General features: G+C 34.0%; 1 pseudogene; it reads left to right on the top strand.

Annotated features, from left to right (window-relative positions):
- Positions 1 to 6,349: 6,349 nt before the first annotated feature.
- LOC148210039 (uncharacterized) lies at positions 6,350 to 9,024 on the top strand (annotated as a pseudogene).
- Positions 9,025 to 9,996: the final 972 nt, after the last annotated feature.

Below are 9,996 nucleotides of genomic sequence, written 5' to 3'. Positions count from 1 at the left end.
GGAAGTTCGGACAATATGCTGCAACCACAAAGCATACTCAGAAATTCAATAACCAAAAAATCTAAAACTATGATACCACTTGATGGGAAAACCCCCCTTATTTCTACTACATGAATAAGCAAAAAATAACTAAGAAATTAAAAGAAAGAACAACAATAAAAAAAAATACAAGAATTTAAGTGGAAATCTGACACGACCGTCCCAAAACACCTACTAGTCCTAGAATGAGCCGCACCGACTACAGACCCCGACTAACTACGAAGTCCGTGGTCAACTTCTTCTTACCTTTAACCTGAACTTTGACTAACAAACCCTGAATGAATGTGCAATAAAATAATATTCTTTACAGAACAACCATTCTTTCATCCATTCTAAACATTCTATTATGTCAAGCTGGTGTCAATATAAAACTCTTTTTCAAACAAACTAACGTGAATATAGAATGTCATGCAACTCTTGAATTACTCTCAGTGGCAGAAACTGATCTACTTTATCCTTGAAACTCAAAAAGTCAGAAACTCAAGTACAGCTTGGGGGAGGAAAAAACAAATGATAAACAGTAAGGTGAAAAGCTAAGTGAGTGGTAAGTTAATAAGAAAATAATTTCATAATACTTATTTCATAAACCATTGGAATTCAAGCTGAACATTATAAAACTCATAAAGACTTGAGAAACTTAAAACTCAACAAATTTTCTCATAAGAAACTTGTAACAACAATTTATTTCTAGGTAAACCAAAAGGGCAACACTCCCAAGTCCAGGATTCAGATCGGGATTTGGAATCCGAATCTGGCCCGAATCGGCCCGGCATTCCTATGCGTCCCCTGCGACCCAATTACGCCAACTTCTCGATCTGCTCTAAAAGCACATTCTAAAACATGTAAAACATTATTCTCCAAACATAAAACAGGCTCATGAAAACTCAACATCACACATGTACCCATATTTTATTATGGTCTACTGGCACAGAGTAATCTCAAATACACAAAGCAGAAAATTTTCTCAACGCGCAGAGTCAAATGGTCCCAACGACCTTCTATTTCTTGGTATATTATAGAAACACATTCACATATCATACGGGTAATCACCTAGATACAATAACATGGTGGTTTGAAAACTATAATCAATCTCATAAACTGTTCTAAAATTCTTTTCTTATTCATTCGAAAAACTTTTCTAACTTTCTCAAATCATTTCTAAAACCTTTTTTTGGAACATTTCATATACTTATAAAATCTCTTTTTAAATAACATTTCAGACATTTCTCTAAAATCGCAAAACATTTCTAAATTCTCACAAACAAACACATTTTATTTCATTCTCAGCAGATACGCTAAAACATACATAATATATATTTTCTCGAAATTCTATAGTAATATATATTATGGGTGCACATTATGGAAGATGAAATCGACCTGACCGACCAAAACCGACCGAAATAGGGTCGGTCGGTCGGTTTTGAAGATAGAGGGGCGGTCGGTCGGTCGGTCGGGAATTAAAAGGGATTGTCGGTCGATCGGTTGACCGAAAAACCCCCTTAAAACCGACCGACCCGACCGAAATATAAACTAAAAAATATATAATATATATATATATATAATATTATAATTACTAGGGTTAGGTTTTGAAATATAACCCTACACACGCCGTCTCCCCTCCCATTTTTCATCTCCCTTGTCTCTTTCTCCCTCAACGCTCTCTCTCAGCCAACACCACCACCAGCCACTGCCTCGTCACCGCCGCTCCTCACAATCTTTCACTCCTCTATCGCGCTGCCCGCTGCTGCCGTGACGCTTCGTCTCCTGTCTCTCAATCTTTGATTTCTTCGTGCATGTACTTTTATCTCTCAAATCTAAGATTTTAGGTATGAAATATTTTATTTCCTTTTAGATCTATGATGTTTTTGGTCCCTTTATTCCATTTCGAACACTTTTTTGAAAGATATATTTTTTTCCGTTATTCCTCTTCATCTGATATGCGAACTCTGCTCCAGGAGTGGTAAAAAAAGGGAATCGGTTAACCGACCTAAACCGACTGTAATCGACCGACATTTGTCGGTCGGCGAGGAAGGAGGAAAGTCGGTCGGTCGGCTTCCATTTCTGGAAACTGACCAATAGTCGGTTGATGGAGATTTTCACGTAACTTCATCTTTTTTTTTACCCAATTACTTTTACTTTTCTTATTTAATTTTACATTCACAATTTCATTCGCTCTTGTCCACTCAACAAACACCAAATCACCTTCTTCTTCAACCTACGACCCTTTCTTCTTTCTCCCTGTCACATTCCCTTTTCTTTTTCTTCTCCTTTCTTTTTCTGCAAATTCTTCAAGAACAAACATAACCCTCGTTAATTTGTACCCAAAATATCAAAAATTAACTCTTAATTTCTCCGTCTTTCTCTATCATTCTTCCCTATCATCAAACCCTCTCATCTTTACCCATTTTGTTTCCCATCTACAACCATTGATTCCCAACTTCTTCCTCAAATTTCTACCATAAAACCCTTAAGCTGTAAATATATCATATATTCTTTGTAAAATCAAGTCTCATCAATTTATCGTCATTCTCAACTAAGAATCAAGAGTTTTTCAGACCTTAAAAAAATACCCATAAAACTCAAACTCGTGAAGGACACTTCATTTTGTAAACATCAACAAATTTACAGTCCAAAAATCCTATGATTTAGGGATTCCTTAATTAAAAATTCTAGAAATTTACAAAATTCCAATTTCTACCACTCTCTTCATCTTTCCCTTCTCTGTTTCTTCTTCCTCTTTCCCTCAGCACAATTAAATCCTTCTTTTTTGTTCTTTTTTTGTTCTTTTCCTCTCTTTCCTTTCCTTTTTTTTTAACACATGTCACACACCAAACAACCCCACCCACACGTGCCCCTCAAAAATGCCCTTTGGAAGAAATATCATCCAACTTTTTCTCTTTTTTTTTACCAAAAAATAAACCTAAACATCCCTTGCAGAAACTCTAGACTAGAGAAAAATCTGTAAGATAGAATGGCATTCAGAGGGGGTGAATAGGGGTGCCTGCAACTTTTTAAAATTATAAATAAATTAAAGAATAATAAACAATTATACAATCAACAAAACAAGATTAATCAAGAATAAGAATTATTGAACAAAATATTTAAGCAAACATATATACAATATAGCAAAAAAATTCAAAAAAGATAAGTACTGAATTTAAAAAGAGAAGACAAAAGAGTGAGTGACGCCGAGAATTTTTATAGTGGTTCAGAAATTCCTACTCCACTCCCCAAATATCCTTCTTGGGTATTTACTACAACGGCCCTCTTATATAGGTGAGAACCAAACCGATCGACCCTCTTTTTGTCTTAGGCTAAAAAGAAACCCACGATCCATTTTACGATTCAAAATCCAACCAATTTACTTTTCTCACAACCCAATGTGTACCTAGACCTTAATACAAAACCCAATTTGAAAAATAAAGAATGCAAAAACACAAGTGAATTATGCACAATTTTGCACCAAAGTAATGGCTAAAGAGCAATACTCTAATGTATCTCTCACAGAAAATAAACAAATTATGTGTAGGAGATAATGAATACTTTACAAAACGTTGAGAGAAGAATTTGAAGAGAAAGATTTTGCTTTGATAATTCGTGTGTGGAAAGGATGAATTTTGAGGCTTTAAATAGAGTTTCGTGGATGAAACTTGGCTAATGGATTTAGGGCAACAAATGATGAACGGTGTAAATTAAGAGGTGAGGTAAGGAAATGAAATAAAGAGGATTTTGGAGATTGGTGGAAAATGATATGAAATTTGTGGAGATTGGAGTGATTGTAGAGATTAAGAGATTTTTGGGAATTTAAATTGTAGAGATTGAAAGTGTCACATGTCGTCTTCTTGCCACGTCAGCATAAGCGTGTCCTCTTGATGCCACATGTCAACTTCTGAGTGGTTCACTTGTCCATGTCATCTGCCACGTAGGATTTTTCTCTTGGTCATAGCATCTTCATTTGAACTCCAATTTGAGTGATTCGACAAGCGTTGATTTTATCTTTTCGAGCTTTACGCTACGGACACTTTGAAACACTCAAATTGTTAGTTTATACTTGGGTTAAAATTCACTATGTGAAAAATTATTACAATCACACAAATTTCTCTTCACAATCTCAATTACACAAAACACTTTCTCAAAGCAAATATCACTCGGTTAGCTCGAGCTAGTATTCCCTGCTTAAAGCGTCTCAATTGGGATGAATAAAATCCAAAGGCACGAGCCCCTTTTATAACATTTAAGCACCATCTGCTTTTTATACCTTTTCGATGTGGGATAATTTGTTCCCCTAATATTTTGCCAAAATCTAATATTAACTAATTGAGTTATGTCTAGGTTTGACCACCACTTGGTAGTAACTAATAAATTATTTAAATCTTAAATATTTTTCCTCTCTTTAATTTTTTTAGTACATCTCTCTCTTTAATTAGTTACCATTTATTACTAATTCAAACAATATATTAGTAATTTGTTAAAACTAACCTGCACATTTTTTTTAGAAACTAACATGCAGGTTTAAGTTTTACTAGTTTGATACAAAGATGAATATATAGGGTCATGATACATTTGAAATATTATAAAGGAATCAAGTTTTTCATCTCTGCTTACGTGAAGATTTATGTGTATGCACCTTTGAAATAAGGATGTTCATTTCGGGCGCCGTTTACTTACCAGGAATCGTAATGAGAATGAATCAGAATGAAAATCAATCGAAATGAAATTAATCAGAATGAGAGTGTTATTCCTTTGATATTGTTTACCATAAATTTTCTAGAATCGAAATCAAAATTCCTTTGATATTGTTTACTAAAACTGTCTAAAATCAGATTTATAATAATATAACAATTACTATACTCCTTTCTTCTTTCTAACTAGTTACAAATACATTATTGTGCTAATCTTTTCTAAACTACAATAATAATAAATTTTAATTTATTTTATTACTATATTATTGATAGTAAACATTTTTTACTATAGTAATTTATTTAATATTATTAAATAATTAATATTTAAAATAAAAAACATCTTTTTTTTATTAGGACAACCATCATTTAATATAAAATATTATTAAAATTTATTATTCTAATATTTAATAATAAAGACTTATGTTTTTAAAAAATCTATTGATATTAATTAATAATAACAAAGTAAAATTAAATAATTAAAAATATACATATAAATTTATAATATTTTAAAATAAAATCACATCAACTAATAAAAATTGTATAAATTCTTATTAGAAGAAAAATTATTAGTACTGTGAATGAAAAAAATAATAATAAAAGTATAAAATAATTAATTAAAAAAGTTATTTATGGGTCTCATCAATAGGTGAGAGAAAGTTGTAAAATAATTATAATAAATATGCGGGACTGACATAGTAAAAAATATGAATGAGATTGACGAGGTTGTAGGAGACCAATGAAATTACACCATTTTAGGAAAATGAGACTACAAAGTTTGAGTTGAATCACATCCTTGATTCCATTCATTTGGTAAACATCATCAAAGGAAATGAAAATTTTGATTATCACTCCTTGATTCTCAAACATGACCTTAATTGAAAGAGAAAATAGAAAATGAAAATTATTAAAATGATTTCTTTAAAGATATAATGCATATTCTTATGAAAAATGTGTATTTTTTAATAGAAATATTTACATAAATATCATAAAATAAATATGTCTTAATATAGCATAAAGAAAAATTACACAAATAACATAATCCAAATCAAAATTTTAACTCAAATGTAATAAAAATCTTAGTTATCGAGTTATGATGCGAAAGAAGGAAAAAAAAGTCATGAGACATTTTAAAAATTGTGTGGCCCCCATGGCCTCGGCCATACGCAAGCCCGCTATCAGTGCTTCGTACTCTGCTTCATTGTTCGAAGCTGAGAATTTGAACCTTAAAGCCTATTCGAAGCGATATTCATTTGGCGCTTGGAGCAGGACTTCAGCTCCACAGCCGAGGAAGTACCAACACTCTATTTTGGAAAGAGTATCAGTGTCGAACACGTGTCATACACAGACATGCTCCAACACGCTTCCATACGTGTCGGAAAATCTAATATTTTTTTATTAATTTTAATTTTTGACATGTTGCTGATAGGGGTGTTCACGGCTTGAGTTGGGTCGGGTTAGACAATATTTTTGGACCAACCCAAAAGTTCGGGTAGATGAATTCACCAACCCGATGAAACCGAAACTAATAGTTAACCCAACCCAACCCAACTCTATATTTTCGGGTTGGGTTGAGTTGGGTTACTGGGTTGGCGACGAGTACTAGATCTGGTGGACGGCTGCAGACGGCGATGAACGGCAGCAGATCTGGCGGTGGACGGCAGCAGACGGCGACGAACGGCAACAGATCTGGCGCGGATGGCAGCAAACAACGACGAACGGCAGCCGATCTGGCAAGGACAACAAAAAACTATGATGAGCAACAGCATATCTAGCAGTGAGTAGCGATGAACAGTAACACAACGAACAACAATAAACAACAGTAGATCTAGCAATGGATAGCAGCAAACGGTGATGGGAAGTAGCGTGCGACGGCAAATAACAAACGACGAGGTAAAGAGTTGCGAGATTAGTATATGAGATTTGTGGAAGAGGTGAGAATAAGAGATCAATAGTGAAAGAAGAGATGAAGACGAAGGGAGATGAGAGAATGGAAATGGAGATGACGGAAGGAAGAGGGAAGGGGAGGAAGAGGGAGACAAGGTAGGCGACTGGGGTTTCTTTATAACATATATGTTGGGTTCAATTCGATTCGGGTTGAACGGGCCAAAAATTCATTTAACCCGTGAACCGAACCAAATTTTTTGTTCTTACAAAAATCAACCCAACTCAACTTGAAAAAATTTCTAACCCAACCCAACCCTTACGGTTTGGGTTGGGTTGTTCGGGTTGCTCGGGTCACTGGGTTTTTTGAACACCCCTAGTTGCCGACACGTTGCCGGCACGCTGGAGGACACGTATTAAGCCCAATTTTTTAACTCTAATCTTTTGGGCTTTTAAGCCCAAAGCCCATATTTATTCATGTTTCTTAAGAACTATAATCAGTCCACTTATCTTTTAAAGTTTTTATTTTTAATTAAAAGAATTAGAATTAGGTTATTGCATTTATTCAAAACTCGTTCCCTCCCTCCTTCTCCGTTTCTTCTTCTCCACGCGCAATGTTTCTTCTTCTCCACGCTTGATTTTTCTTCTTCATTTTTCATCAGCGGCTTCTTTAGTTCTCTTCGGCAGTTCAATACTTTCTTTGGTTCTATTTCCTCCACAACTGGTGGCTGGTAGTATTAATACAGTCACTCATTTTTCTTTTTAAGGTATGTATTTGTTTTTTTTTCTTGTATAAAGTGGTTGGTTGATTTTCTCTGTTAATGTACATTTTTTTTATTTTTTTTTGTTTTTTTTGTGTATCTTTGTTTAGGATTGAGTCATTCTTCTAGTCAAAATGAAATACTTTCAACAAATTCCAACAATAATAAAGATGAAACAAAACCATTGTGGCGGTATGTGACAAAAAATCAAAGGTTAAATGAAAGAGGAGGTAATATTTCTTGGCAATGCAATTTTTGTCAAGAAATTAAGAAAAGTTCTTATACTAGAGTTAGGGCTCACCTAATAAAATTAAGTAGTTATGGAATTGGAATGTGTTGGAAAGTTACCGCTAAGGATGTTGTTGAAATGCAAAAGTAATTGGAAGATGAAGTAAAACTTAAAAGCCACAAGAATGCTCCAAAGAAAAGTTCATTTGCCACCTTCCAACCATACCCAATCTCAATTTTTTGGAAATACAAGTAGCTATTCTTTTTCCGCCATGGAACAAAAGAAAAGAAAATGTAGTACTAGTGCTCTTGAAAAGTCATTTAATATGGCAACCCGTGATCCTTTGCATGCACAATTTGCTAGGATGTTTTATTGCTCAGGCTTGCATTTTCATTTGGCTAGAAATCTACATTATGTTAATGCATTTATGTTTGCTGCAAATAATACGTTGACGGGTTATATACCTCCGGGGTAATATGTTGAGAACAACACTTCTTCAAAGAGAAAAGGCTAATATTGAAAGATTGTTGCAACCTATCAAAAGCACATGGAGTACAAAGGGAGTAAGTATTGTCAGTGATGGATGAAGAGATTCTCAAAGAAGCCCTTTAATAAATTTCATGGCAATTACTGAAGGAGGACCAATGTTTCTTAAAGCTGTAGATTTCTTTGGTGAGATTAAAGATAAACATTTCATAGCGAATTTGATGAAAGAAGTCATTAATGAAGTGACACATCAGAATGTCATCCAACTAATCACTGATAATGCTCCTAATTGTAAAGCTGCAGGACAAATTATTGAGTCGCAATTCTCAAACATAGTATGGACGCCATGTGTAGTTCACGCTCTCAATCTTGCTTTGAAGAATATTTGTGCTGCAAGAAATATTGAAGGTAATGAAGATGTATTTAATGAAAGTGGTTGGATTTATGAAATTTCTAGTGGTAAATAATTTGATAATAAATCATTCCATGAGGCTTGCTATGTTCAATGAGTTTGTATCTTTGAAGTTACTTTCCATAGCAGAAACACGCTTTTCCTCCACGATCATTATGCTTAAAAGATTCAAGCTAAATAAAAGCGGTTTGCAAGTAATGGTTATTAGTGATAAATGGTCTTGCTACAGAGAAGATGACATAGGGAAAGCAAAACATGTAAAAGATTTGGTACTTGATCATATTTGTGAAGGGATCGGATCCCGCAGAGGAAGCGCGCGAGCTCGTGTGCTTCGATCTTGTTTTAGAATTGCAACAAAGAAAAAACACATAAGCATGAATAACAAGAAGTTAGTGATACATACCTTTGAAGACACCTGTTCAATATAGATATCAACGCCACCACAAAGTCTCATTCGCTATCCTCTCAACGTTAAGAACTCGGTTTGTGGGAACCGTCTTATAATTGGAAGGGAAATCGAGAGAGCGAGATAGATTTTCTCAGGAACCGGGGACCAAAACGGAAGGGGAGAGCCTCCCTTTTATAAGGGAGGAAGAGTAGTGGGGAAGTCACAATTTTCCCACTCACCACTTCCCACTTCCCACCATTAATGATGGGAAGTGGGAAAACCTCTCCACTTTCCACCAAGTGGTCATTTTCCATTTTTTTTCTTTTTTTAATTTTAATTTAATTAAAGCTATTTTAATTGAATTAATAATTAACTAAATCATATTTAATTAATTACACAAAAAAAAAAAAGAATTGTTCATTTAATTAAATCATATTTAATTAAATTAATCAACATATCCCATTAATTTAATTAAATCATATCTAATCAAATTAAACTTAAATTAATTAACCATATTAGAATCAAATTCCAATATACATCTCTATCATAATTTTGAATCCAATTCAAAAATTAACCTTATATTATAATGTATTAATATACATTATGTTAATTGCATCTCATACAATTAACTTTAATTTCCTTTAACAAATTTGAACAATTCAAATTCTTTTCAAGATTAAATGTTCTTAACTATCATTTACGAGCTAGCAAGGGGACCTAATGGACCTACAGATCAGAGTCTCCAATGATACAAGATTAATTGATTAAACTCATTAACAATATTAATCAACATTCGTTAACTGTCGGTCATTCCACTAAAGACCCACAGTTGCACTCTTCTCACTGTAGAATATTTTGCGTCCATGGATTTTGACCATTAATGGTAAGTCAATCCTTCACGAGTTTTTGTAACTATAGTTGGGTCAAATTACCATTTTACCCCTGTGTTACATCTTGTACCTTAAGTACCGCTGATCCTCTAATGAACAATCCGGTTATGGTCCAACCAATAACTGGAAGTCCCTTTCAGGCCAGTGAGAGGGTGGAGCCTCTTGTTCAAGTCCTGGAGTCAGCACTTAAGAGAACACTCATCTACTTACCCTGAAGTCGGGAAGAAG

The sequence above is a fragment of the Momordica charantia genome (assembly GCF_013281855.1).
Source record: "Momordica charantia cultivar OHB3-1 chromosome 7 unlocalized genomic scaffold, Mcharantia_2.0 BLBB01000007.1, whole genome shotgun sequence".
Taxonomy (NCBI): domain Eukaryota; kingdom Viridiplantae; phylum Streptophyta; class Magnoliopsida; order Cucurbitales; family Cucurbitaceae; genus Momordica; species Momordica charantia.
This window is presented reverse-complemented; position numbering and strand designations above follow the sequence as displayed.